The following is a 27,286-nucleotide window of genomic DNA, read 5'->3' as shown; positions in this document are numbered from 1 at the left end:
CTGGTTGGCCTCGAGAGGCTCCACATTGACTTCCATGACCTTAGGCTTGGCTAAAGGAGTCTCGGCGATAGAGGGGGCCTCGAGCTCTGCGGTGGGCTCGACTGGTGGGCCCTCTTCTACTGCCGAGGCGTAGTCGATAGAAGGCTTGTGGAGGTCTCTGGCGAAGACGTTCGGAGGGACCGGGGCCCGTGCCGACACCATCTTTGCCAGTTCATCCGCGGCCTCGTTGAATTTACACGCGACATGGTTGAGCTCGAGTCCATTGAACTTGTCCTCAAGGCGACATACCAGTTTGTAGTATGCCTCCATTTTGGGGTCATGGTAGTTTGACTCCTTCATTACTTGATCGACCACGAGCTATGAATCACCCCGTACGTCGAGATGCCGTACTCCAAGTTTGATGGCAATCTACAAGCCGTTGACGAGGGCTTCGTACTTAGCTACGTTGTTGGAGGTGGCAAAGTAGAGCCAAATCATGTAGCGCATGTGCACTCCAAGGGGTGAGATGAAGAGCAGACCCACGCCTGCCCCGGTCTTCATCAGGGACCCATCAAAGTACATGGTCCAGTATTCCGCCTGGACTTGAGCAGGTGGCAGTTGTGTGTTAGTCCACTCAGCCATGAAATCGGCCAAGACCTGAGATTTGATTACTTTCTGAGGCGCAAAAGACAGGGCTTCCCCCATGAGTTCGACGGCCCACTTGGCTATCCTACCTGAGGCCTCTCGGTTATGGATTATCTCTCCTAGGGGGAAAGATGACACCACGGTCACCGGGTGGGACTCGAAGTAGTGACGCAGCTTGCGTCGGGCCATGACTATGGCATAGATTAGTTTCTGGATGTGGGGGTAGCGTGTCTTAGTCTCAGAGAGCACTTCGCTAATGAAGTAAACAGGTCATTAGATGGGTAGGGCATGCCCCTCTTCCTACCTCTCGACTACCACGACCGCGCTAACCACTTGGGTCGTTGTGGTGACGTAGAGTAAGAGGGCTTTGCCTTTGACCAGCGGTATCAGGATAGGAGGATTGGTGAGCAGTGCCTTGAGCTTGACGAGGGCTTCTTTGGCCTCGGGAGTCCAAGAAAAGCATTCAAATTTCGTCAAGAGACGGTACAGAGGCAAGCCTTTTTTGCCAAGGCATGAGATGAAGCGGCTCAGGGTTGTAAGGCATCCCTTGACCCTCTGTACTCCCTTGAGGTCTCAGATTGGTCCTACGTCGATCACGGCTGAGACCTTCATTGGGTTGGCCTCGATGCCATGTTCCGAGACTATGAACCCCAAGAGCATGCCTCGGGGGACCCAAAGACACACTTCTCGGGGTAGAGGGCCCGGGCATCATTTGGAGAAGCATCGCCGTGGCTGTGAGGTTCTGGCTAGCGCGATGGAAGATAGGGGGTTGTTCATCCCCCCCCCCGTCGTTGTTGATGTGGTGGTGGACGTCGCGAGCCCTCCGCCAGGCTGCTCCACCTTCGCCGCGACCCCACTGTTCTTGCTCAAGAGTGTCTTGGAGCTGCTGTAGAAGGAGCCGGTCTTATTCAACCCTGGCCTAAAGCTCACGGAGCTACACTAGGTCTGGGCGTTGAGGCCCTTCGGGGGCAAGGTTCTCGTTCTGCGCTGCTCGGGGCCTGACACGTAGAGGTGTGGCGCCACCCACCCCCCCCCCCCCCCGAGGGGCAGAGAGCGAGAGCCTGCCCCTTCGTCCTCATCGCTCATGCTTGGCATCCTAAGCTCGACATGGAAGCACTCACGAGTGGGGTCGTAAGTGCCTTCGTTGTTAGAGTCAGAGTAGCCAAAGCAGTAGCCACTCGTGGCTAGGAAGCAACGCATGGCTTCAGGGTCGTGAAGTTTGGAGAAGTCTGCTCTGGCCCATGCCTCGTCCTCCTCCGAGGAGTTAGTGTGGGTGTGGGTCGAAGTCGTGGTGTTGAAGTTGAGGGCAAAGTGTTGGTGGCATCCTGAGGGCTCCGCGTGAGCGGAAGCATAGGCGGAAGCATAGGTGGTGGCGGCATTTCTCAACCTGAAGGGGTACGGGGATGGTGCCATTGCTAGGCTTTGCTCTGCTGAAGTTGACTCCTCAGAAGGTGGCGGCGTAGAGCTTGATGATAGGGCGTCGCCACATGCCACCGGCATCTTTCCCTTATCCAGGCTCAGGCTAGACAGGTCCCCAACCAGGGACCTTGTGCCAATAACTGGGTGTGGTATGCCGGTGGAGCGTGGTGCATCACCCTGAGCTTGCACGGTGTCGGGGTGGTCCTGCCCGTGCTGTGCCTGGCGAGCGTGATGAGAGCGGTGGCCTAGGTGCCGCCTGCGCCTAGGCTGCTGGGGTGTGACATCATCGACAGTCAGTGGGACTCTGGGTGAGAGGAGTACCATATCATACTCATGTCCTAGAGACATAAACTCTAGGCTCCCGAACCAGATTATCGTGCTGAGACGTAGTGGTCGCACGGGGTCTGCCATCCGGAACTTGTCAGGATGACAAAGATGACACGCAGTAGATCCCCTACCTAGCGCGCCAACTGTCGGTGTTTTGGACCGGCGAGCCCTCAACCAACTAGTAAATTTATACTATGTGTTCCTAATCCTAGATGGTGATGCAAAGGGACATAAGGTTTATACTGGTTCAGGCAATGGGTGCCCTATGTCTAGTTTGAGAGATCCATCTTGTATTCCTTGCACTGAGGTGCTCATAGTAGGGGTTTACAAGCAGGGCGAGAGAGGGAGCTAGCCCCAGGTCTCTGCGTAGAGCGGTGTGAGTTGCTTGAGATGTTGATCTCAAGCAATGGGGAAGCGTGCATGTTACAAAGTGTCGCTTGCATGAGTGAGTGAGTCTGTCTATCCCATGAGCTCATGCCTATTCATGTCTATCCATCCCTAGAAACGACCCCGGTCTCTCCCTTTTATAGTTGAAGGGGGGACAGGGGTGATACATGGGGTTGCTACGTAGCGTCGTGCGAACAGAGGCGGCATGTCTGAGCCCTGTAGCCTATCACTGTGGTGGTATGGTTGACAGAGTGGTCCTGTCCTTAATGTGCTGGAGCAACGCGTCGGTCACACCCGATCCTATGTGATGTGGGAGCTCTAGTGATAGCCTGATGTAGGGCATGGTGGGCGACGTGCCGGTCACTTTGTGTTGACCGCGTAAAGAGCCGAGGCTCAGTTGGTGCTGAGGCCGAGCCATCATGGGGGGCTCGGCGGGCATGAATCCCGAGGTTGCCGAGGCCCTAAAGTGGAGTGCCAAGGCTTGGAGGGAGCAGTCGGTTTTGTACACTGATTCTAAGGCTATAGTGACCTAGACTTGACTCCCCATGTTGTGTTGTTCCTGGAGTAGGGGTTAGGTAGCACAGTGTAGTGCAGGTGCTGGTCATGGGCACAGTACCGAGCATAGCGGTTGGTAACCCCTGCCCTATCCTATCCTAGAGGTATGGTATTGATGCGACTCCCCGTCGTTGGCCGCTCTGTAGTGTCGAGCTGTCGTCCGGCTGATGTCATGGGAGTGGTTGGTCGCATTACTTGGACACGATGCTCTGTCGGGGAGATCGGTCGAGGCGGAGGTGACGGGGCTGTTGCCGAGCCAGCCTCGAGTGAGACAGAGAATCGGCATCTTGTTCGAGGCTTTACGCGCAGGGCCTCGAGCGAGATGGAGAATCGGTTCCCCATCCGAGGCCTTTCATGTGAGGCCTCAAGCGAGGTGGAAAATTGGTAGGCCATCTGAGGCCTTTCGTGCGAGGCCTCGAGCGAGGCAGAGATTCGGTAGGCCGTCCGAGGCCTTTCGTGCGAGGCCTCGAGCAGGGCAAAGAGTCAGTGGCCTCGGACAAGGCCAGGGGTTAGCCAAATGTTGTCTCTTGGCTTTGATTTTGATGGGGTCTAAGTGATTTTTTTGGTTTTTGCTTAGGGGGCCCCTTTTTATGGTACCCGATGCATATGCCTATAGAATCCATACTATGGGTTTGCATATGTGCATCAATACTCGAATGGATACAGTAAGCTTGGTATTAGCCACCCACACTTATCACCTACAGTTCATGGTATTGCCTGGGCAAGGCATTGATGCTATTCTTGGAATGAACTGGTTGTGGGTATATGGGGTAGTCTTGGATATGAAGCGGAGAAGTGTGGAGTTACAACTTCCTTCTTTTGAGGATAGGATGTCTCTTCTTGTACCCTCAGATCCAGTCTTACCTGTTGTTGCCCATGCCAAAGCGTCTCCTAATCTTACCTCCATTCCTATGGTATGCGAGTTCCTAGATGTTTTCCCAAAAGATCTACCTAGGTTGCCACTAGACAGAGAGGTAGAATTCTCCATTGAGCTAGAGCCTGGTACTGCTCCTATCTCCAGATGCCCATACCGCATGGCTCTAAGGGAATTGGCTGAGATGAAGAAGCAACTAGAAGAGTTGATGGAAAAAGGTTTCATCCATCCTAGTTCTTCACCATGGGGTTGCCCAGCTATTTTTGTGAAGAAGAAGGATGGTACTCTGCGGATGTGTGTGGATTACCGCTGTTGGTGTTTTGGACCGGTGAGCCCTCAACCAACTAGTAAAAATGTACTGCGTGCCCCTAATTCTAGATGGTGATGCAAAGAGACACAAGGTTTATACTAGTCCAGGCAATAGGTGCCCTACGTCCAGTCTGAGAGATTGATCTTGTATTCCTTGCACCGAAGTGCTTGTAGTAGGGGGTTACAAGTAGGGCAAGAGAGGGAGCTAGTCCCAGGTCTCTGCGTGGAGCGGTGTGAGTTGCTTGAGATGTTGATCTTAGGCAGCGGTGAAGCGCGTGTGTTACAGAGTGTCACTTGCACGAGTGAATGAGTTTGTCTATGCCTGAGTGCGTGTGAGCGTCGTGAGTTCGTGAGCTCCTATCCATAGAAACAGCCCCAATCTCTCCCTTTTATAGTTGAAGGGAGGATAGGGGTGATACATGGGGTTGCTACGTAGCGTTATGTGAATAGAGGCGGCATGTTCGAGCCCTATAGCCTGTCACTGTGGTGGTATGGTTGACAGAGTGGTCCTATCCTTAATGTGCTAGAGCAACGTGTTGCTCACACTCGATCTTATGCGACGTGGGAGCTCCAGTGATAGCTTGATGCAGGGCATGGCGGGCGACATGCCGGTCACTATGTGTTGACCGCGTAAAGAGCCGAGGCTCAGTTGGTGCTGAGACCGAGCCATTGTGGGGGGCTCGGGGGGCACAAATCCTGAGGTTGTCGATACCCTGAAGTGGATTGTCGAGGCTTGGAGGGAGCAGTTGGTCCTATACACTGATTCCGAGGCTATAGTGACCCAAACTTGACTCCCCACGCTGCGTTGTTCCTAGAGCAGGGGTTAGGTACCACAGTGTAGTGCGGGCACCGGTCGTGGGCACAGTAGCAAGCACAGCGGCCGATAACCCCTACCCTGTCCTATCCAGATGGTATAGTGTTGATGCGACTTCCCGTCCTGTTGGCCGCTCTATAGTGTCGAGCCATCGTCCAGCTAATGTCATGGGAGTGGTTGGTCACATTAATAGGACACGACGCTCTGTCGGGGAGATTGGTCGAGGTAGAGGCGACAGGGTTATTGCCGAGCCAGCCTCGAGCGAGATGGAGAATCGGCATCTCGTCTGAGGCTTTACACGCGGGGCCTCGAGCAAGATGGAGAATCGGTTCCTCGTCCAAGGCCTTTCGTGCGAGGCCTCGAGCGAGGCGGAAAATTGGTAGACCATCTGAGGCCTTTCGTGCGAGGCCTCGAGCAAGGCAGAGATTCGGTAGGCCGTCCGAGGCTTCTCATGTGAGGCCTTGATCGAGGCGGAGAGTCGGTGGCCTTGGACAAGGCCGAGGGTTAGCCAATAGTTGTCTCTTGGCTTTGATTTTGATAGGGTCTAAGCGATTTTTTTTGTTTTTGCTTAGGGGACCCCTTTTTATGGTACTCGACAGTAGCCCCCGAGCCTCAGGGAGAGTGTGAGCACTCTCCCTGAGGTTTTGATGAGACTCGGCTCGCGGTAGCTCCTGGCGGGATAGTGTTTCGTACTCGAGGCCTCAGTGAGTGCATGCGAGCACACCCACCGGGTGTAGCCCCCGAGGCCCTGGAGGAGTGGATTTATTCTTCTAGGGGCTTTTCTTATGTCGTGCGAGGGGTTTTATTGCATTTGCCGAGCCCATGAGTGCGAGTTCGGGTCACTGAGTCTTTGGCTTGGTTGTAGTAAGAGCCCCTGATCCTCTGCACAGAGCAAGAGGGTGATCAGGAGCTTCCCTGTCTTTTTTGTGCAGCCCTCATGCATCCTTTTCGTTTGGAAGGAGGGGTGGAGGATGCCATGCTACCCTCGGTGGGCGTGAGCAGTGACACCTCCGGTGAGCTATTATTGGGTAAGTCCGAGTGGAGGCCCATGCCCCATTCGATAGGGGTCAGCTAGCGGTCTAGAGACGCACTCCAAAAGTACCAGAGGGCATCTCTAGTGGGTCCTAGGGCTGTTCGATTGGCCCTAGGGGCTCGATGCCTCCCTATGGTGGGATCCCATTCGGAGACCTCCCTGATGGTCTCAGACAAGACTTAGGGCATCCCAAGCGTTCGCTTGCTTAGGCCTCAGCCACATATGGGCTCGCCCCTAGTCGTCCCTGACTCTGTTCATCCTGGGGCGGCTATCAAAACCTTTGGGGGCCCAACCTTTGAACCCCTGGACCATAATGGGCTCGGTGCCCTTTATCACGTTTTTCCCTACAAGTTCGGCTTGCTTGTCTTCGTCCTAGGTGCAGGAAGAGCCCCCGAGCATCCACACGGAGCGAGTGGGCGGTCAGGAGTTCCCCTGGCTTTTTGTGTGACCCTCGCGCATCCTTTTTGTTCAGAAGGAGGGGTTGTTTGCTGAGCCCTTGGGTGCGAGCCTAGGTCGTTGGGTCTCGGCAAGGTTGCAGGAAGAGCCCCCTAGCCTCTACATGGAGCGAGAGGGCGGTCAGGAGTTCCCTTGGCTTTTTATATGACCCTTGTGCATCCTTTTCGTTTGGAAGGAGGGGTTGTTTGCTAAGCCCTCGGGTGCGAGCCTGGGTCGCTGGGTCTCGGCAAGGTTGCAGGAAGAGCCCCCTAGCCTCTGTACGGAGCGAGAGGGCGGTCAGGAGTTCCCCTGGCTTTTTGTGCGACCCTCGCACATCCTTTTCGTTCGGAAGGAGGGGTTGTTTGCTGAGCCCTCGAGTGCGAGCCTAGGTCGCTGGGTCTCGGCAAGGTTGCAAGAAGAGCCCTCGAGCCTCTGCACGGAGCAAGAGGGCGGTCAGGAGTTCCCCTGGCTTTTTGTGCGACCCTTGTGCATCCTTTTTGTTCAGAAGGAGGGGTGGTATATGCCAGGCTACCCTCGGTGGGCGCGAGCAGTGACACTTCAGATGAGCTGTTATCGGGTAAGTTCGAGTGGAGGCCCATGCCCCATTCGATAGGGGTCAGCTAGCAGTCTAGAGACACACTCCAAAAGTACTAGAGGGCTTCTCTAGTGGGTCCCAGGGCCGTTTGATGGGCCCCAATGGCTCGATGCCTCCCTACAGTGGATCCCATTCGGAGACCTCCCTGCCGGTCTTGGACACGACTTAGGGCATCCCAAGCGTTCGCTTGCTTGGGCCTTGGCCATGTATAGGCTCGCCCATAGTTGTCCCTGACTTTGTTGCCTTAGGGCGGCTGTCGAAACCCTCAGGGACCCAGCCTTCGAACCCCTGGACCGTAACAGGCTCGGTGCCCAGTTCCTTCGTCTGAAAGGAATCGGGTAGGGGATATTCCCCTCCCGTTGGGTGACAACGGTAGGTGCGCCTTTTGAGGTGGTTTTCTTAGGGAGGCGAAACGACGCCTGCTGCTACTACGGTCAGATGCGACGCTGTGTCAGTGGATGGGACATAACTATTCACACAATTAATAAGGAAAAGGTGGGTACATGGGCGGTAAAATTGTATCTAGATTAACTGTATCAGATTTGAGGGAAACTTCCCCAATTTCATCGCCCATCTGCTTCACCCCCTTCCTGCATAAATACGCAACGAGCCTCGCCCCTCCCCTCCTTACCTTGCCTGCATTCGCCTTTGCCACCCTCGAGCCATTGCTTAGGAACAGAGAGCACCGGGGAGAAGAAGGGAGAAGGGCGAGGGAGAGAGAGAGAACGGGAGAGGCAGAGCGAGGTTTACCACCATAGCTACATTCCCCACCACACAATGGCTGGTGGCCCTGTCAACCTCCTGATGGATCCTTGGGGTCCGTCCGACATGTCCATGGAGACGCTGCAGTCGCTCGTCGACGATGGCCTTCTCCGTCCAGTTACCGACCTCAATAGGCCAGAGTGGATGGCTCCATTGGGCGAGCTGGAGCTGAGGCCATGTGATGGGTACATCATGAGCTTTGTGTTTTTCATGAGCATGGTCTCGGCCTCCCGATGGACTAGTTCATGCGGGCACTCCTGTATTATTATGGCGTGGAGCTTCACAACTTCAACCCCAACTCCATCGCGCAGGCGGTCATCTTTGTCATCGTCTACGAAGGGTACTTGGGCATTGCCCCCCATTGGGAGCGGTGGCTCCATCTCTTCCGGGCGGGGCATACAACCAAGCCGGCAGGCATGACGGGCATGAGGAAGGCGATGAGGGCCGGTGGCTACACTCTCTAAGTGCGCTAAGACCAACAACACCTTTACATCCTGGCCCAGCTCACGTCAACCAATCGCCATTGGTACACCAGCTGGTTCTACCTCAGCAACGATGACGGCGGGCTTCCTCCCTACACCGGGCGGGTCATGGAGAGCCTGTCGGAGAAGTGGACGTACGGCGTCCCATTGGTCGACTAGCCTAAGTTGCAGCCGCTCCTAGAGGGACTAGAGAGGCTGCACAGCCATGGCCTCATGGTGGCTATGGTTGTGGCGGCCTTCCACCACCAGAGTTTGCTGCCGCTGATGGCTCGATGGCAATGCATATTCGACATGAGACTGGATGAGCCGATCGAGGGCATCTGGATGCCCGTCGTCCCCCTCTTCGACGAGGAGATTCTATGGTGGGTGAGGGAGATGGTGGAGGGGTGGCTAAAGAGCGGTGGTCTGACCCCTATCACGATGTACCCATCACGGTGGTACCTCTTTGTGGTAAGTCATGCACTGCTATGGCCCTCGAGGCCTCCTTGTTCCTCACCGTTTTCTGGTCCCTGATTTGTGTTTGCTGTCCCCGTAGGGGATGAGGGACGTGCGAGCCTCCCCACCGCTCATTCCTGAGGACGTAGAGCGGCAGGCGGTGAACCGAGTGCACACCGAGGCAAAGAAGAAGCGGAAGGACACCATGGAGGCAAAGCGCAAGAGGAAGATCCTCAAGCACAAGGAGCTAGAGAAGCGCCACTGGTAGTAGAGGCAGAACGGTCTCCCAGTGGAGGCGTCTCCGTCACCATCAATGTCGATGGATTCTTCGGGCGGAGATGACGAGAGCAAGATGGGGCGGGGTCCCCAGGACCACCTCCCTGACATTGGGGGGACAGCGCTCAGGGCATCGGCGAGCAGTTTGACGCTTCCAGGAGGAGGAGGAGACGCCTTGGGGTCAGCGACCGCCTGCCCCAAGGTTGAGGCTCACACACCCGAGGTAAGGGCGTTAGAGAAGCGTGCCGTTAGCCTGCTGGTCTCAATGGCAGAGGTGGAGTGGGCGGCAGTGGGGGCGACGCAACCGCCCCATAGAGGGTCGAGGGGGCACCGGAGTCCGACGAGGACCGGCCGGCACCGATAGATACAGAGGTCATGCTACCGCCACCGCCACCACCGTTGTAGAGGAGGGTCGCAGTGCCAAAGCAGTTGCATCCCCACTCGAGGTAAGTGTTTTGTCGATGGAGTTGCAGTACCTCTCGCTCAACCCTTGGCCGCATGCTGACCTTATGAATCTGTACCTTTAGCCAGAAGCATCATGTGGAAGTGCCCACCCTAGAGCCACGTAAGGCGCTCAAGGTGAGCATCGGCTCCACCGCCATACAGCATGGCGCAGTCGTGGCCAGGGCCGACCTGAAGGAGCCGAGTGCCCAAGGAGAGGCAGCCGAGGTGGCCATGGAGCAAGCGAAGGAGGAGGAGCCTACGCCCCACGAGGCCGAGGCCCGTGAGTCAACTAGAGCTGAGGCACCTTTAGTCATCGAGGCCACCGAGGCTGAGGCCCCCCAGGCCTCCGAGGCCGACCGACGGAGGCCGGGGTACATAGGACCACCGAGGCCACGGTGGCGGAGGCTGCCGTGAGCACAACAAAGCCAGCGGCCTAGGAAGTGGAGACAGAGGCGGGGCAAGCTTCAATACTGCCCCTGGTCCAAGGCCCGCTGCCGCCGTAGGAGAGCACCTAGGAAGTGGAGGTCCATTCGATTTCCTCCAATGATACTGCCTGGGAGAAGGAGGTGGCAGATGCCGAGGTGGCCAGCACCATAGAGCAGCCTGCTCCGACCTCTGGTGAGGGAAGCTCGGCCCTCGTGCGGGTACAACCTGAGCCCCGCGGGTGGGATCGCACACGTGTCTTGTGGCAAAGCCGGGACGACCCTAAGGGGAAGCCTCTATTCGCCCTTGAGGACACGGTCGAGGGGGGCACTGGGACACCTTCAAGCAATACCACCAGCTGGTGGAGCGGTCACTACGGACAGCGCTGTTCGTCGTGGCTGACGATCTGCCTAGCGTTGCCCAGGTACGCGTCTTCTTTTCTCGTGCAGAGTCATCTTTTTCTGAGTTTTTTCGCAGTGCATGACCCCTATTCTTCCTATCTAGGAGCTCGAGACCCGGTCCCTCAGGAAGTCATTGTTCCTTCGATAGGAGAGGGACATCTGGGACCAGCTCCAGCGGTAGAAGGGCTTGCTCACCAATGCCAATGAGCTTCTGTCAGCGCGGAGCACGGAGGTGGAGGACCTCCACCTTCGCTGTGCCGATATGAAGGCCGAGGTGACCATGGCTCAGGAGCAGGTCGCCCCATTGGCGGCGTGGGTCAAGGAGCTAGAGGAGGAGCTGACCCGTGTGGCCGGCGATCGGGGCACCTTCAGGTCCTGGGCTGAAGAAGCGACGGCCTCTACCAAGGCCCTCGCTGGGCAGCTGGGGGCAGAGCAGGGTGCGCACCTGCTGACGAAAGGTGCCCTGGTAGAGGCCCTCAAGGTGGCCGAGGCCTCTCGGACCGAGGCTATGGTCTGGAAGGGAAAGGTCGAGGGTGAGTCATGTTCCCCTTGTTTTATTTGTTTTTCTTGTGTTCGACCCCTAACTCTCTGTTGTGATGTAGAGCTAGAGAAAGAGGCTTCCAGGGCGGCCGAGGCTTCTCGGGTCGAGGTCTAGGGCTAGAAGGAGAAAGCCAAGGCCTCTTGGGTCGAGGCCCAGCGTTGGAAAGAGAAAGTCAAGGGTGAGTCCTGTAGTCCTTTGCCCCTGTTTGGCTTATCTTCTTTCGTGCCTAACCCCATCCTGCTAGTCCCAGCGTAGGGTTGGAGAAGGAGGCTTCCCAGGTAGCTGAGGCTTCTGTCATGGTGTAGGTGGTGCTCGAGGCTGAGATTGAGGGGCACAACGCGCTGCAGAGCACCGCTCGTACTGCCTGCGAGGCCCTAGAGGTTGAGGGGGTCCAATCGGGCAGCTCCCTTGGGAGCCGCTTGATCACGTTGAGCGGCCAAGTGCGCGAGCAACTTCGAGGGGTGCTACACACGAGCGTCAAGCATGCCCTGGTCGTCGTCGCTTCGCACTATGTCGGCGTCGACCTTGAGTCCATCAGCGATGGCTACGTCTTGGCCGAATATGATGAGGAGGCCGATGAGGAGGTCGCGAAGCTGATGGAGGCGGCTGAGGGCCCCGACATGGTGCTGGCCAAGCTGTTTGAAGAGGAGGTGGTCCCTCCCACACCGTTCGCTGATGCTGGAGACCCTGAGCCTTGACCTGGGCCCAAGAGGCTATGTAAATAAATTAGGGATTATGTTACCATATCATAACGCTGGTGGCCGTCGAGGCCTTTTTAAAGTACTCGTGCGTCTATGCTTCTTAATCGTTTTTTATTGTATTTCAGAGCCTCTACCCTCTGTCTCGTCTCTGAACATATTTATTGCAAAAAAACTTCCTCAGAGCCTAAGCTGCCCCTCGAGCAAAAGGTGGTGAGGGAGTGCCGTAGCCCGGAGGCGTAGGCCATCTCACGACTCGGCTGGCCTTTTGGCCTTGAGACAGTCTTTCGATCCTTAGGTTTTTTACAATCGATTTGTTAGAGCATGCTAGAGTTTGGCATAGAATTTTTTTTGAAAACGACTAAAAAATGGTGCGTGGGACTTAGGGGGGAGTCCCCCCTTCTAGCCCCCGAGGGAGGCTCGGTTCTACAGAGGCAGAGCTGTGTCTTTTCGAGCCTCGTAGTGGGCACCTCTATAGAGGTGGAGCCGAGTCTCCCTAATGGAGTTATCGTATCGCTGAGGCCCTTGATGGGCCCGGGGGGTTTCTCAAAAGATTAGAACAACTAAAGGATGCTTCTTAATTGTATTTCGAGAAACAATGTATACAATGCTTGGAAATTTAAGGGTAAAAGCAACGTAGTTGTTCTATGTTCCAAGCGTTGGTGAGGATTTCACCCTTCTCGTTGGCTAGCTTGTAGGTCCTGGGCTTCCGCACTTGGGCAACGATGTATGGTCCCTCCCATGGCGGGGTCAGCTTGTGGTGGCCCTTGTTGCTCTGCCTTAGCCTCAGCACTAGGTCGCCCACTTTCAGGTCTTGGCTTCGAAAGCATCGGGCTTGATAGCGTTGTAGGGCTTGCTAGTACTTGGCCAAATGTAGCAGCGCAACATCTCAGGCTTCCTCCAGTTGGTTGAGGGCATCTTCATAGGTGGTGCGGTTACTTTGCTTGTTGTAGGCCTATAGCCTCAGGGAACCATATTCCAAGTCAGTGGGGAGGACGGCCTTGGCTCCATAGATCAGGAAGAACGGTGTGAATCCCGTGGCTCAGCTCGGGGTGTTTCTCAGGCTCTAGATGACCAATGGGAGTTCGACAAGCCATTTCTTGCCAAATTTCTTCAATTGGTTGTATATTCTTGGCTTAAGGCCTTGTAGGATCATGCTATTGGCATGCTCTACTTGGCCGTTTGTCCTAGGATGTCCTACGGCCGACCAGGCCACATGGATGTGATGGTTGTCGCAGAACATCAGGAACTTGTGGCTAGTGAATTGTGTCCCGTTGTCGGTGATGATGGTGTTTGGAACCCCAAACTTATGGATGATATCAGTGAAGAACAACACCGCTTGCTCGGACTTGATTCGATTGATCGGACGAGCCTTGATCCACTTGGAGAACTTATCGATTGCTACCAGCAGATGGGTGAAGCCCTCGAGGGCCTTCTACAGAGGCCCAACCATATCGAGCCCCCACATGGCAAACGACCATGTGATGGGGATGGTTTGGAGGGCTTGGGCCAGGAGATGCGTCTGCCGTGCATAGTACTGGCATCCCTCACAGGAGCGTACGAGCATGGTGGCGTTAGCAACAGCCATTGGCCAATAGAACCCTTGGCGAAAAGCATTTCTGATGAGCGTCCGAGGCGCTGCATGGTGCCCGTAGGCTCCCGTGTGCAAGTCCCAAAGTAGGGCTCGACCTGCCTCGGTGGTGATGCATCGTTGGAGGACACCAGATGGGCTTTGCCTATACAACTCACCGTTGCTAAGGATGTAAGTCTTGGCTCATCGAGCAAGCTATCGGGCTTCGATCCGATCTATGGGAAGCTCTCCTCAGACGAGGCAATCAAGGAATGGAACTCGCCAGTCTATGCCCTAGTTAGCCTCAGGAGGCTCCGCGTTGACTTCCATGACCTCAGGCTCGGTCAAAGGAGTCTCAGCGACAGAGGGGGCCTCGAGCCCTACAGTGGGCTCGGCCAATGGGCCCTCTTCTGCTACTGGGGCGTAGTCGATAGAAGGCTTGTGGAGGTCTCTAGCAAAGATGTTTAGAGGGACCAGGGCCTGTGTCGATGCCATCTTTGCTAGTTCGTCCGTGGCCTCGTTGAATTTACGCGCGACATGGTTGAGCTCGAGTCCGTCGAACTTGTCCTCAAGGCGACATACCAGTTTGTAGTATGCCTCCATTTTGGGGTCATGGCAGTTTGACTCCTTCATTACTTGATCGACAATGAGCTACGAATCACCCCGTATGTCAAGACGTCGTACTCCAAGTTCAATGGTGATCTACAAGCCATTGACGAGGGCATCATACTCGGTTGCGTTGTTGGAGGTGGCGAAGTGGAGCTGAATCATATAGCGCATGTGCACTCTGAGGGGTGAGATGAAGAGCAGAGCCACGCTCGCCCCGATCTTCATTAGGGACCCATCGAAGTACATGGTCTAGTATTCCACCTGGACTTGAGCAGGTGGCAGTTGTGTGTTGGTCCACTCAACCATGAAATCGGCCAAGACCTGAGATTTGATTGCTTTCTGAGGCGTAAAAGATAGGGCTTCCCCCATGAGTTTGATGGCCCACTTGGCTATCCTACCCAAGGCCTCCCGGTTATGGATTATCTTTCCCAGGGGGAAAGATGACACCATGATCACCGGGTGGGACTCGAAGTAGTGACGTAGCTTGCGTCGAGCCAAGACTACAACGTAGATCAGTTTCTGCATGTGGGGGTAGCATGTCTTAGTCTTGGAGAGCACTTCGCTGATGAAGTAAATAGGTCATTGGATGGGTAGGGCATGCCCCTCTTCCTGCCTCTTGACTACCATGGCCGTGCTGACCACTTGGGTTGTTGCGGTGACGTAGAGTAAGAGGGCTTCGCCTTCGGCCGGCGGTATCAGGACAGGAGGATTGGTGAGCAGTGCTTTGAGCTTGACGAGGGCTTCTTCGGCCTCGGGAGTCTAAGAAAAGCGCTCGGATTTCCTCAAGAGGCGGTACAGAGGTAGGCCTTTTTTGCCAAGGCACGAGATGAAGCGGCTCAGGGCCATAAGGCATCCCATGACCCTCTGTACTCCCTTGAGGTCTCGGATTGGTCCCATGTTGGTCATGGCCAAGACCTTCTCTGGGTTGGCCTTGATGCCGCGTTCCGAGACTATGAACCCCAAGAGCATGCCTTGGGGGACCCCGAAGACACACTTCTCGGGGTTGAGCTTGATGCCCTTCTCTCTAAGGCATCTGAAGGATATTTCTAGGTCATCGATGAGATTGCTGGCCTTCCTGGACTTGACCACGATGTTGTCCACGTAGGCCTTGATGGTCCACCTAATGTGTTCGCCAAAGACTTGGGTCATGCACCACTGGTATGTGGCCCCTACATTTCTGAGGCCAAACAGCATAGTCACATAGCAGTACATGCCAAATGGTGTGATGAAAGAAGTTATGAGCTGGTCGGACTCTTTTATCTTGATTTGATGATAACCAGAATACACATCAAGGAAGGATAGGGTTTTGCATCCTACAGTGGAGTCAACAATTTGGTCGATTCAAGGTAATGGGAAAGGGACTTTTGGACATGCTTTATTTAGACCAGTGTAGTCCACACACATTCTCCACTTCCCATTTTTCTTCTTAACTAATACAGGATTAGCTAACCACTCCGGATGGGACACTTCCTTGATGAATTTGGTCGCTAAAAGCTTCTGCACCTCCTCACCGATAGCCCTGTGCTTTTCCTCATCGAATCAGTGCAGGCGCTGCTTCACCAGTCTAGAGCCAGCCCGGATATCCAAGGCGTGCTCGGCGACCTCCCTCGGTATGCCCGGCATGTCTAAGGGACTCCACGCAAACATATCGGCATTCGTGCGGAGAAAGTCGATGAGCACGACTTCCTATTTGCTGTCGAGGGTGGCGCTGATCCTCAGCGCCCGATCATTGGAGCCAGTGGGGTCGACCGGGACGAGCTTGACAGCTTCCGTGGGCTCAAAAGTCCTGGCACGACGCTTGGAGTCAGGCGCCTCGTCACCAAGCCGGTCAAGGTTGATGATGAGGGTCTAGGCTTCCACGAGAGCCTCAGCGTACTCGATACATTCGACGTCGTAGTCATATGCATGCTCATACGTGTACTTGACCGTGATGACGCCATTGGGACCTGGCATCTTGAGCTTGAGGTAGGTGTAGTTGGGGACCGCCATGAACTTGGCGTAGCACGGCCACCCTAGGATGGCATGGTAGGTCCCTTTGAACCCAACCACTTCGAAGGTGAGGACCTCCTTGCGGTAGTTGGAGGGAGTACCAAAGCAAATGGGCAAGTCGATGTGCCCAAGGGGTCGCGTGCGTTTCCCCAGCATGATGCCGTGGAAAGACGTGGCATCACCCTGGAGCTGCGACTGGTCAAGCTCCAGGAGCTCTAGGGTGTTGGCATAGAGGATGTTGAGGCCACTGCCTCCGTTCATCAACACCTTAGTGAGTCAGGTGTTGTCGATGATGGGGTCAATGACAAGTGGGTACTGCCCGGGGTTCGGGACATAATCGGGGTGGTCATCCCGATCAAAGGTGATCGCCTCTCGTGACTAGTTGAGGTATCGGGGAGCGGCCACCTTCACTGAGAAGACCTCCCAGTGCTCCCTCTTCCACTGGCGCACCGTGAGGCACGCTGAAGGCCCACTGAAGATCATGAAGGCATTATGCACCTCAGGGAACCCATTGTCCTTGTTGTCGTCCCTGTCACCGATGCCCTTCTTCTTGGCATTGTCGTCGGGGAGCTCAAGCTTGGCATAATAACGCCGAAGCATGGTGCACTCTTCAAGGGTGTGCTTCACCAGGCCCTGATGGTAAGGGCAAGGTTTCCTAAGCATGTCGTCGAAGAGCCCGGGGCCTCTGGGGCCTCGAGGATTCTTGCGCTCTGCGACCACGACCAGGCCAGCCTTGAGGACTTCTTGCTTCCCCTGGTGACCCTTCTTCTTCTTCTTGGGGAGGTGGGGAGCCAAGGCCTCGGGGGCCTCGTCCCTCCGCTTCCCCTTGGCTTCGTTGTCGGGGAAGATGGCTCCGACAGCCTCTTCGCCCGAGGCGAAGTTGGTGGCGACATTGAGGAGCGTGATAGCCGAGGTCGATACGTTCCGGCCTAACTCCCGGACCAGATCTTGGCATGTGGTGCTAGAGAGGAAAGCCTGGATGATTTCCTAGTTGCCAATGCTTGGCAACTCGGTGCATTGCTTAGAAAAGCGTCGGATGAAGTCTCAGAGAGACTCACCTGGCTTCTAGTGACAACTTTTAAGGTCCTAGGAGTTCCCGGGGCACACGTACATGCCCTAAAAATTCCCGACGAAGACCCTAACCAAGTCACACCAGTCGTGGATCTACGAGGGAGGGAGGTGTTTGAGCCAGGCTCACGCCGAGTCTGACAGGAATAGCAGGAGGTTACGGATGATGAGTAGGTCCTCATCCACACCACCTAGCTGATAGGCCAGGCGGTAATCGGCCAGCCAAAGTTTGGGGTTGGTCTCGCCACTGTACTTCATGAGGTTGGTCGGTTGCCGAAATCGGGCCAGGAAATGAGCAGTGCGGATAGCTCTGCTAAAGACTCAAGGGCCAAGCGGCTCAGGAGAAGGACTGCGGTCCTCCCCACTATCGTAGCGGCCGCCTCGATGCAGATGGTAGCCTCGGGCGGGCCCCTCGTTGTCGTGGCACTATCGCCTGCTGACCACATTGTGATGGCCTTGTGCCTCGCGTCAGGCGCCAAGGCGATCGTGCACCGAGGGGGCCCTGTTGGCTATTGGCGCTTGAGTAGGCTTAGGACAAACCGAGGCCTCTCTATCCCACCGAAGCAATGTTGTGGGTAGTTCCGAAGTGCCCCCGCGCCATCGCAAGGCAGAGCTCTCGGCCTGCTGCACCATGGTGGTCTCGAGGAGGTCCCGGAGCTCACTGTGGACCCATTGCCCCATTGTGGTAGAGGGCTCGGGCATCGTTCGGAGAAGCATCATCATGGCCACAATGTTTTGGCTAGCATGATGGAAGATAGGGGGTTGCTCATCCCCCCCTCCCCCGTCGTTGTTGATGCGGCGGTGGACGTCGCGAACCCTTCACTAGGCTGCTCCGCCCTCACCGCAACCCCGCTGTTCTTGCTCGAGAGTGTCTCGGAGCTGCTGTAGAAGGAGCTGGTCTTATTTGACCTTGGCCTGAAGCTCACGGAGCTGCTCCAGGTCTAGACATCGAAGTTGCTCGGGGGCAAGGTTCTCATTCCGCGCTGCTCGGGGCTCGATGCATGGGGGTGCGGTGCCGCCTGCCCTCTTGAGGGGTGGGGAGTGAGAACCTGCCCCTTCGTCCTCAATGCCTGTGCTCAGCATCCCGAGTCCGATGTGGAAGCACTCATGAGTGGGGTCATAAGTGCCTTCGTCGTCAGAGTCGAAGTAGCCGAAGCAGTAGTCACTCACGGTCAGGAAGCAACGCATTGCTTTAGGGTCGCAAAGTCTAGAGAAGTCCGCTCTGGCCCACGCCTCGTCCTCCTCCGAGGAGCCAGCGTGGGTGTGGGTCAAAGTCGTGGCGTCGAAGTTGAGGGCGAAGCATTGGTGGCGTCTTGAGGGCTCCGCGTGAGCGGAAGCATAGGTGGAAGCATAGGTGGCGGCGGCATTTCTCAACCCGAAGGGGTACGGGGATGGTGCCATCGCTAGGCTTTGCTCCATCGAAGTCGACTCCTCAGGAGGTGGCGGGGCAAAGCTTAATGATGGGGCGTCGTCGCACACCACCGATGTCTTTCCCTTGTCCAGGCTTAGGCTAGATAGGTCCCTAACCAAGGACCTTGTGCCAACAGCTAGGTGTGGGATACTGGTGGAGTGTGGTGCGTCGCCCTGAGCTTGCGCAGTGTTGGGGTGGTCCCGCCCGTGCCGTGCCTGGCGAGCATGATGAGAGCAGCGGCCTAGACGCCACCTATGCCTAGGTTGCTGGGGCATGATGTCGTCGACGATTAGTGGGACTCTGGGCGAGAGGAGTACCATATCGTACTCATGTCCTAGAGACATGAACTCTAGGCTCCCAAACCATATTATTGTGCCGAGACCCAGTGGTCGCACGGGGTCTGCCATCTGGAACTTATTGGGAGGACGAAGATGACACGCAGTAGAGCCCCTACTTGGCGCGCCAACTGTCAGTGATTTGGACCGGCGAGCCCTCAACCAACTAGTGAAAATGTATTGCGTGCCCCTAATTCCGGATGGTGATGCAAAAAGACACAAGGTTTATACTGGTTCAGGCAATAGGTGCCCTACGTCCAGTCTGAGAGATCAATCTTGTATTCCTTGCACTGAAGTGCTTGTAGTAGGGGTTACAAGCAGGGCGAGAGAAGGAGCTAGTCCCAGGTCTCTGCGTGGAGCGGTGTGAGTTGCTTGAGATGTTGATCTCAGGCAGTGGGGAAGCGCGTGTGTTATAGAGTGTCACTTGCGCGAGTGAGTGAGTTTGTCTATGCCTAAGTGCGTGTGAGCATCGTGAGTTCATGAGCTCCTGTCTATAGAAACAGCCTCGGTCTCTCCCTTTTATAGTTGAAGGGGGGACATGGGTGATACATGGAGTTGCTACGTAGCATTGTGCGAACAGAGGTGGCATGTTCGAGCCCTGTAGCCTGTCACTGTGGTGGTATGGTTGACGGAGTGGTCCTATCCTTAATGTGCTGGAGCAATGCGTCGGTCACACCCGATCCTATGCGACGTGGGAGCTCTAGTGATAGCTTAACATGGGGCATGGCGGGCGACATACCGGTCGCTGTGTGTTGATCGCGTAAAGAGCCGAGGCTCAGTTGGTGCCAAGGCCGAGCCATCATAGGGGGCTTGGCGGGCGCGAATCCTGAGGTTGTCGAGACCCTAAAGTGGATTGCCAAGGCTTGGAGGGAACAGTTGGTCCTATACACCGATTCCAAGGCTATAGTGACCCGAACTTGACTTCCCATGCCGCGTTGTTCCTAGAGCAGGGGTTAGGTAGCACAGTGTAGTGCGGGCGCCGGTCGTGGGCATAGTACTGAGCATAGCGGCCGGTAACCCCTGTCCTGTCCTGTCCCAGACGGTATGGTGTTGATGCGACTTCCCATCCCGTCGGCCGCTCTGCAGTGTCGAGCCATCGTCCGGCTGATGTCGTGGGAGTGGTTGGTCGCATTAATTAGACGCGATGCTCTATCGGGGAGATTGGTCGAGGCAGAGGCAATGGGGTTATTGCCGAGCCGGCCTCGAGCGAGATGGAGAATCGGCATCTCGTCCGAGGCTTTACGCGCGGGGCCTCGAGCGAGACTGAGAATCGGTTCCCCATCCGAGGCCTTTCATGTGAGGCCTTGAGCGAGGCAGAAAATCGGTAGACCGTCCGAGGCCTTTCGTGCGAGGCCTCGAGCGAGGCGGAGATTCGGTAGGCCGTCCGAGGCTTCTCATGCGAGGCCTCGATCGAGGCAGAGAGTCGGTGGCCTCGGACAAGGTCGGGGGTTAGCCAATAGTTGTCTCTTGGCTTTGATTTTGACAGGGTCTAAGCGATTTTTTCGGTTTTCGCTTAGGGGACCTCTTTTTATGGTACCCGACAACCACCCTAATAATATGGTAACAATTAAGAACAAGTATCCTTTGCCCCGCATAGATACTTTGTTTGATCAGCTGGCCGGTGCCAAGGTGTTCTCGAAGATTGATATCTGATCGGGCTATCATCAAATCAAGATCAAGCCACATTGAAAGCTCTAGTTTGGTTTTGGTGAATTGATAAAATCCTAAGTGCTAACCTAGTTTATCAAAAGTGATTATAAGATAGGTAGCACTAGTCCAAGTGGTGGAGCAAATGAAGATCATGACATGATGATGGTGATGCCATGGTAATGATCAAGTGCTTGGACTTAAAAAGAAGAAAGAGAAAAACAAAAGGCTCAAGGCAAAGGTATAAATGGTAGGGGTCATTTTGTTTCGGTGATCAAGACACTTAGTGAGTGTGATCATATTTAGATTTGATAGTCGTACTATTAAGATGGGTGAAACTCGTATCAAAATGCGGTTATCAAAGTGCCACTAGATGCTCTAATTCATTGCATATGCATTTAGGATCGTGTGAAAAATTGCGTGACTTGTGACTTGTGACTTGCGACGAGCGCGATGCGTACGTGTATAACAGGCTATTATTTGTGCAGTTTCTATTTTTTATGCTGAGCGTAATGGCGTTTCAATGTGATTGAAACTACCGTTTTAAACAGTAATAAAGTGTGTCAGTTTCTACTATTTGATTGCAGCATTTTCTGTCATTCAAATGGGCAGTTTCTACTGCTTGATGAGGGGAATTGATGCATTATGAAGGCCTATAAAACCAGGAGACGTCCTGGTTGAAGGGTACGTATTCACACGCTCACCTCCCCACTCATTGTGTTGAGCTTCTCGCTGCTACGCCTTGTCGACCTTTGAGTTCGGCGTACACCGGACTTGAAGATAGCGGGATCTCCGAAACCACTGTCGTGAGACTCTGCACGAGGCGGCAATCAGGTTTTTGGGCAGCGTCTACACGAGATCGCTTGGTGATCTGCAACATCTACTTCAACACGTTCGACTACGTTCTGTGCGGGATCATTGAATAATTTCCTTGCGCAATTATGTTCTAGTCAGTATGTTGTATATTTACATGTTTTATATGCTTATATCATTTTTTATCTATGAGTCTTTCCTCCAAATAAATCTGGAATATATTTTAGGCACATATTTCCAACATGATCATGTTATCTGTAGTTGGCATTGTGAGATCATGTCTGGTTCATTGGTTTTACACCTGAGATTAAGAGGCGACATCTAGATTCTGTGGTTAAGGATGAATAAAGAGTGTACTGGCATAACCTTTCATATACATGTGGTCCGGTGTCATGTTTAAAATTGTTGTTGGTACATTGGGTTGCTGTACATACATATTAATCTTTTGCAATCTTATTTGTAATGTACATGGACAATGTGCCTTCTGTACAAGCGGGTGGGGGAGGGAATATGCAGTGCAAACCACGATAACTCATAAAAACTGTATTTTGATTGCTCAAAAAAATATGAGTTGCATGATATCCTATCGGTGTCTTTTGTTTCGATAGTTGGGATTCCCTCAAAAAAAATTTAAAAATATGAGAATAATAAATTCAGTGAATTTGTCATTTTTATAGAGTATGAATTCTAATTTTTGGTACAAAAGTACATCTGTGCTTTTTGAACGTGCATCGATTCAATTTTTTATTGCCATAGAAATATGTTTTTGATTGAATCTTAATGAAGTATTTCAAATTTGATAGAATTAACTTTGAAATTAATGCGACCCATAGCGTTAGCACGAACAATATACTAGTTTGGCTAATAGGCTGGTTTTGTCTACATATATATTTTTAAAAAATAATAAAATATAGTTAAATTCTAAAATTTCATAGCTAACTCACTTTAAATAAAAATAAAACTGGTACAATTTTGTCTAAAACTACAGCCTACCTATTAGTGCTGAAGTGCTCTATTTAGAGTTTTTTTATCTTATTTGTTCATGTTTCTAGTGCTTCATTGCTCGTTTATCACAATAACTATTTATTTAAGCTATATTTTTGTGCTTTCCTTATGTTGATCACATTATGTTTGAGCGTTTGCCTTATTTGAAACCTGTTACCTAGTCAAGCAATCAAGATAGAGTAAATCACTAACCATTCAATGCCTAAATAGTGCTTACATGTGTTGGAGCATGGTATGGGTTGGCATCACCGCTGAGATCTTCCATGTACACTTGGAATCCATTTGATCTTCTTTGCTGATCTCCTAGTCTGATATAGCGCAAAATGATAAATAACATTCGTGACTACGAGCAACAAAATACCAATAATATGAACGAGTAAGAGCCAAACAAGTTTAACACTTTAAATAGATCACCAATAAACATATGATAATTTTAGATTTTGTAATGATTTTTTTATTTAAAATGAATAAGTTATTGATTTTTAGAGATTTAACCATATATTCGATAACCGAAATGCTTATTATGGCCAAAGTTGCCCCATTTTTTATACTTTTTATAGTTTGATGGCCAAAAGTATCTGGTTTTGAAGCTTAACTGTCAAAATCGGACTTACTTATTACTCTGAAAAAAAGAGTCCAAAGTTCCTTAGTGGAAGAAAAAATGGCAGAATAACATCTAAACCCCCGGGTCCACTTTCATCATCATAAAACAAAAGTCCACTGGCAGGAGCTGGACCACGGGCTCAGGGCCAGGGCCAGGGCCCACTCCCTCCTCGTCCCTATTTACAGCCGACGAACGGCCCGGATACCTCGGCTTCCTCCATCGCACCCACCCGGAGCGCCTCCTCTTCTCCAGCGTCCGATCCCCATTCCCCACCTCTCCTCCTCCCTCTGCGGCCAGCTCCTGCCCTCTTCTCTCCCCTCCTCGCCTCCCCGCGCGCGTTTTTATAAGGTACGTACGGCGCGTTGACACGCTGCGCGCCCGCCACCTTCCGATTCCCGGCGGTGCCTCTCTAAGCTCTGACGCTATCGATGCCGTGTGGCTTCGTCTTGGTGGATCTAGGGTTTCGGCGGAGGCGCCCGGTCGCCGGCGATGGCGGACGACGGCGGGAGCCACGAGGGCGGCGGCGGCGGCTACCGGGAGCAGGACCGGTTCCTGCCCATCGCCAACATCAGCCGGATCATGAAGAAGGCCGTCCCGGCCAACGGCAAGATCGCTAAGGACGCTAAGGAGACCCTGCAGGAGTGCGTCTCCGAGTTCATATCCTTTGTCACCAGCGAGTGAGTTGACACGACGCCCGGTAGCGTAGCCTTGGCCTTGGATCGTGTTCTCCTTTTTAGTTTGAGACAGTTTCTGATGTATGTGGCGACGGCGCGGATGCTGCTTGCAGGGCCAGCGACAAATGCCAGAAGGAGAAGAGAAAGACGATCAACGGGGACGATTTGCTTTGGGCGATGGCTACGTTAGGATTCGAGGAGTACGTCGAGCCTCTGAAGATTTACCTACAAAAGTACAGAGAGGTCATTGATGGCTTGCCCTCACTGTGTTGTAGATGTGGATCTTCTCTCTTTATTTTAATGTTTTGTACATCTCTCTCATGGTGTTTCTTTGTGCCCTTTGCATATTCAATTCTGGTGATGGGCTGATGATTGCAGATGGAGGTACAATCTTCATACTTCTATTTAATTTTTTTGTCAGAACAACACTTATTTGACTTTGCTTTGGCTGAACTGTAGAAGTGTACAGTGTACACAACATTATCAGGTTATTAACCTATAATAACACCTTAGTTAGAAAACATAGAGCACTTGACAGGAAATACACTATCAGTTTAGGAACCTGCAAACTAGTAGGCATTAACACCTGAACAAGACTGCTAGTTCTAAGAAACAGTGCATACATGATCTCGTTTGTTATCTAAATTGCTTATTGTTTGTTGGATTGCGCGACTTACCAAGCAAGCTCCTGGGCAACTAGTGTTGTTGCTGTGAACAAGTTAATAGTCTCATGTACTGTTTGCACATCCAGGATGCAACTGAAAATTGATCACAATTTTTCGGAAAATTCTTGTAGGGTGATAGTAAGCTGTCTACAAAGGCTGGCGAGGGCTCTGTAAAGAAGGATGCAATCAGTTCCCATGGTGGCACCAGTAGTTCAAGTAACCAGGTTATTATTTTTTTATATGTATTGACCACCCCTCCCAGTTATACTTGAAACTGACTGGTAGCGCTGGCAGTGGCCAGGCTGCCCACTAGCGTTCAAATCCCAGTCTGGGCGAACAGCCGGGTGCCGCATAGGGACCAAGCATGTGGCTTGGTGGTGCGTTCTGAGACTGCTCAGACAGCCCATCCGCGTTTGATCGTGCGGTCTGCACGGGTGCCCGTTCCTGTTCGAGTTCTTAGATGATTGCCAGTGCTCCTGGCAGATTTAAAAAACAAACTTGAAACTGACCTACTCATGTTACTTACAGTTGGTTCAGCATGGAGTTTACAACCAAGGGATGGGCTATATGCAGCCACAGGTAATCTATCATACTGTCATTTGTCAGTAAAACAATGCTGCAGCGAATATTTCAATCGTTACATTATTTCACCGACAATTTTCTCTCTGTATGCACTTAGTACCACAATGGGGATACCTAATAAAGGGCTAAGACAGCAGCAATTTATGGTAATATTGTTGCTCCCAGAATCTTTTTCGCCAAAGATTTTGTATATCCATGTTTCCTGCCTTCTTGTTTGTTCTGACAATTGCTTCTTTCTCTCCAGTGCCTATCCATCAGCTAGGGAAGTCTCTGCATTACCATGCTTATTGGCAGAAAACAGAAGGCACCTACAAAGGGTGTTAATTTTTGCGATGGCTGCCTCTCAGGTGTAAATTGGCTTCCATGAGAATAGTTCACCTATGGTTTAGCGCTGCTTTTGTCTGTATATTTAGAATGATTTGACTGTCGCTATTTTTGCAACCTATTACATTCACAGATATGTATTATTAAGCATAAATATAATGTAGTAGTCCTAGGCCTAAATAATGGTGATTAACATACAAGTCTGCTATCAGGCTACTCATTTTCTGGAACAGGATTCATGCTTGGCTTTCCCTCGGGTCTGAATGTGAAGCTTGTCTGAATCCTAATTTGCGTGTCTGTGCTGTGGGGAAATAATAGCATCTCCACCGTATCTCTTATGAATCTCCTATAAGTTATGTTAGTAGAGTATTTTAAAATCAATTTAGGATATAAGAGAGCACTGCCGTAGCAGATTACTAAAACTTGTCTCCTATATTTCTTTATTTAGGGATAGGGAAGAAGGGGAGACAACTTTGTCTCCTATATTTCTTTATTTGGGGATAGGGAAGAAGGGGGAGACAACTTGTCTCATATATTTCTTTATTTATTTAGTGATAGGGAAGAAGGGGTTGTCTCCTTTATTTAGGAGAAAGGGTGTTTCTGATCTCTTAAAAATTATACGTATACGTATAGAAGATGAGCCATCTTCGAAAATGTTGTTTTTTAGGTATAGGAGATTGGATAGGATATTTATGGAGATGCTCTAGGCATTTCCACCGGTGGCATTGGTCTACACAAGAAAAATTATATGGTGCTCCCTTTAGCTAAAATACCATGTTGCAATTTTTTTAAAAAAAAATCATCGCAAAATCATGTATGCAGCACACCTAAAGTTAATAGTAGCCACAACAATTCAATTTGAAATTCATATTTGATGCTGAGATTCAAATAACACAAGTGCCACTGTGCTACTGTTTGCACATGATGAACAGTGCTAGTTAACTGCTTGTCTATTTTTTTCTGACATCTAGAATGAATTTCAAACTGAATTATTGCAACTATACTTAACTTTATATGTACTACATATATGACTTTTGTGATGATTTTTTAAACATTGTAACAATATATTTTAGCTAACGAGGAGGCCCCATGTGCGCCACATCTTCATTGTCTATACAAACCTCCGTTGGGTTGGCTTCCTAACCCATGTGGTTTTCCTCCTCAAAATTCTCCTCCTCTCTTCTCCACAGAATTGATAGCCACGGTCCACAGTGTGCTTGATACCACCCTATCCACAACAGATGGTCTACGGCGGCTCTAGCCGGCAGGTTCTACCATAAGAAACCCTACCAACTGACCTATGATCAGTTCGTAGATATATATGATGTTGATATACTGTTTTGCATCTGAATTCTAAGCCCAAGAAAAAATATGTATATATATCTGGTATGTTTACACCTCTATATCAATTGTTGCCCGTTGGTCAAACTTCCTCCCATGCTTTCCCTCTTAAGAGTGCGTGCATCCGTTAGAGCATCTCTAAGGCCCCGTTCGTTTCGCTGAAAAAATAAGCCGAAACACTGTTTTGGCTGATTTGTTGTGAGAGAAAAACACTGTTCCGACTGAAAAAATAAGCTGAAAAGTACGAATTATAAGACAAGACGAGTCCTTCTAAAGTTCACTCGCTAAGTCATTATTTGGAGAGCTATTTTCATAACAAATCGCTTTCTATATTTTTTTCGTTTTCTAATAATTTTTTTATATCTTACGTGCACTCTAGAGAGTCATTCTCGTTTTTTTATCTTTGGCTAGCGAGAAATCCATAATAAAAAAATGGCTATATTTGGATAACCAAATAAAGAAACTGTTGAAGGGTGTTTTTTTTCATGAAACCCATATTGCTAGCAATTTGGAAGGATATGGAGAGTCTCCGGAGATTGCTCTTCCTTGTTGAATTTGATGCTAAAGGTAGTTACTTAGCATTCTCTATAAGCTACTTAAGTTTGATCCTTTGTCGGTCTGTCCTTTCCATTAGGTGTTAAGGTATCATTAATTTTTAAATCATATTTTATATATATAATAAATTCCAACATATTTGTTTTAACAAAAAAAATAACATTATTACATGCCACACTCATTGGACTCTCTCTGTTCCAAATTATTAGTCACTTTTGTTTTGTTCTTAGTCAAATTTATCTATTTTAAACTAAGTTTAT

At 51.8% G+C, this 27,286-nt stretch overlaps 1 protein-coding gene and 1 pseudogene across 1 annotated transcript in view; both read left to right on the top strand.

Moving 5' to 3' along the window:
* LOC136456781 (protein NETWORKED 2A-like) overlaps window positions 1-27,286 on the top strand; it is a 258,690-nt gene that overhangs the window by 179,486 nt on the left and 51,918 nt on the right. The gene's annotated exons all lie outside the window — the stretch shown is intronic.
* LOC136461140 (nuclear transcription factor Y subunit B-like) lies at window positions 22,846-25,417 on the top strand (annotated as a pseudogene).

The sequence above is a fragment of the Miscanthus floridulus genome, chromosome 6 (genome assembly GCF_019320115.1).
Source record: "Miscanthus floridulus cultivar M001 chromosome 6, ASM1932011v1, whole genome shotgun sequence".
NCBI classification, from domain to species: Eukaryota; Viridiplantae; Streptophyta; class Magnoliopsida; order Poales; family Poaceae; genus Miscanthus; species Miscanthus floridulus.
Note: the sequence above shows the minus strand (reverse complement) of the source record. Positions and strands in the feature narration are given on the sequence as shown.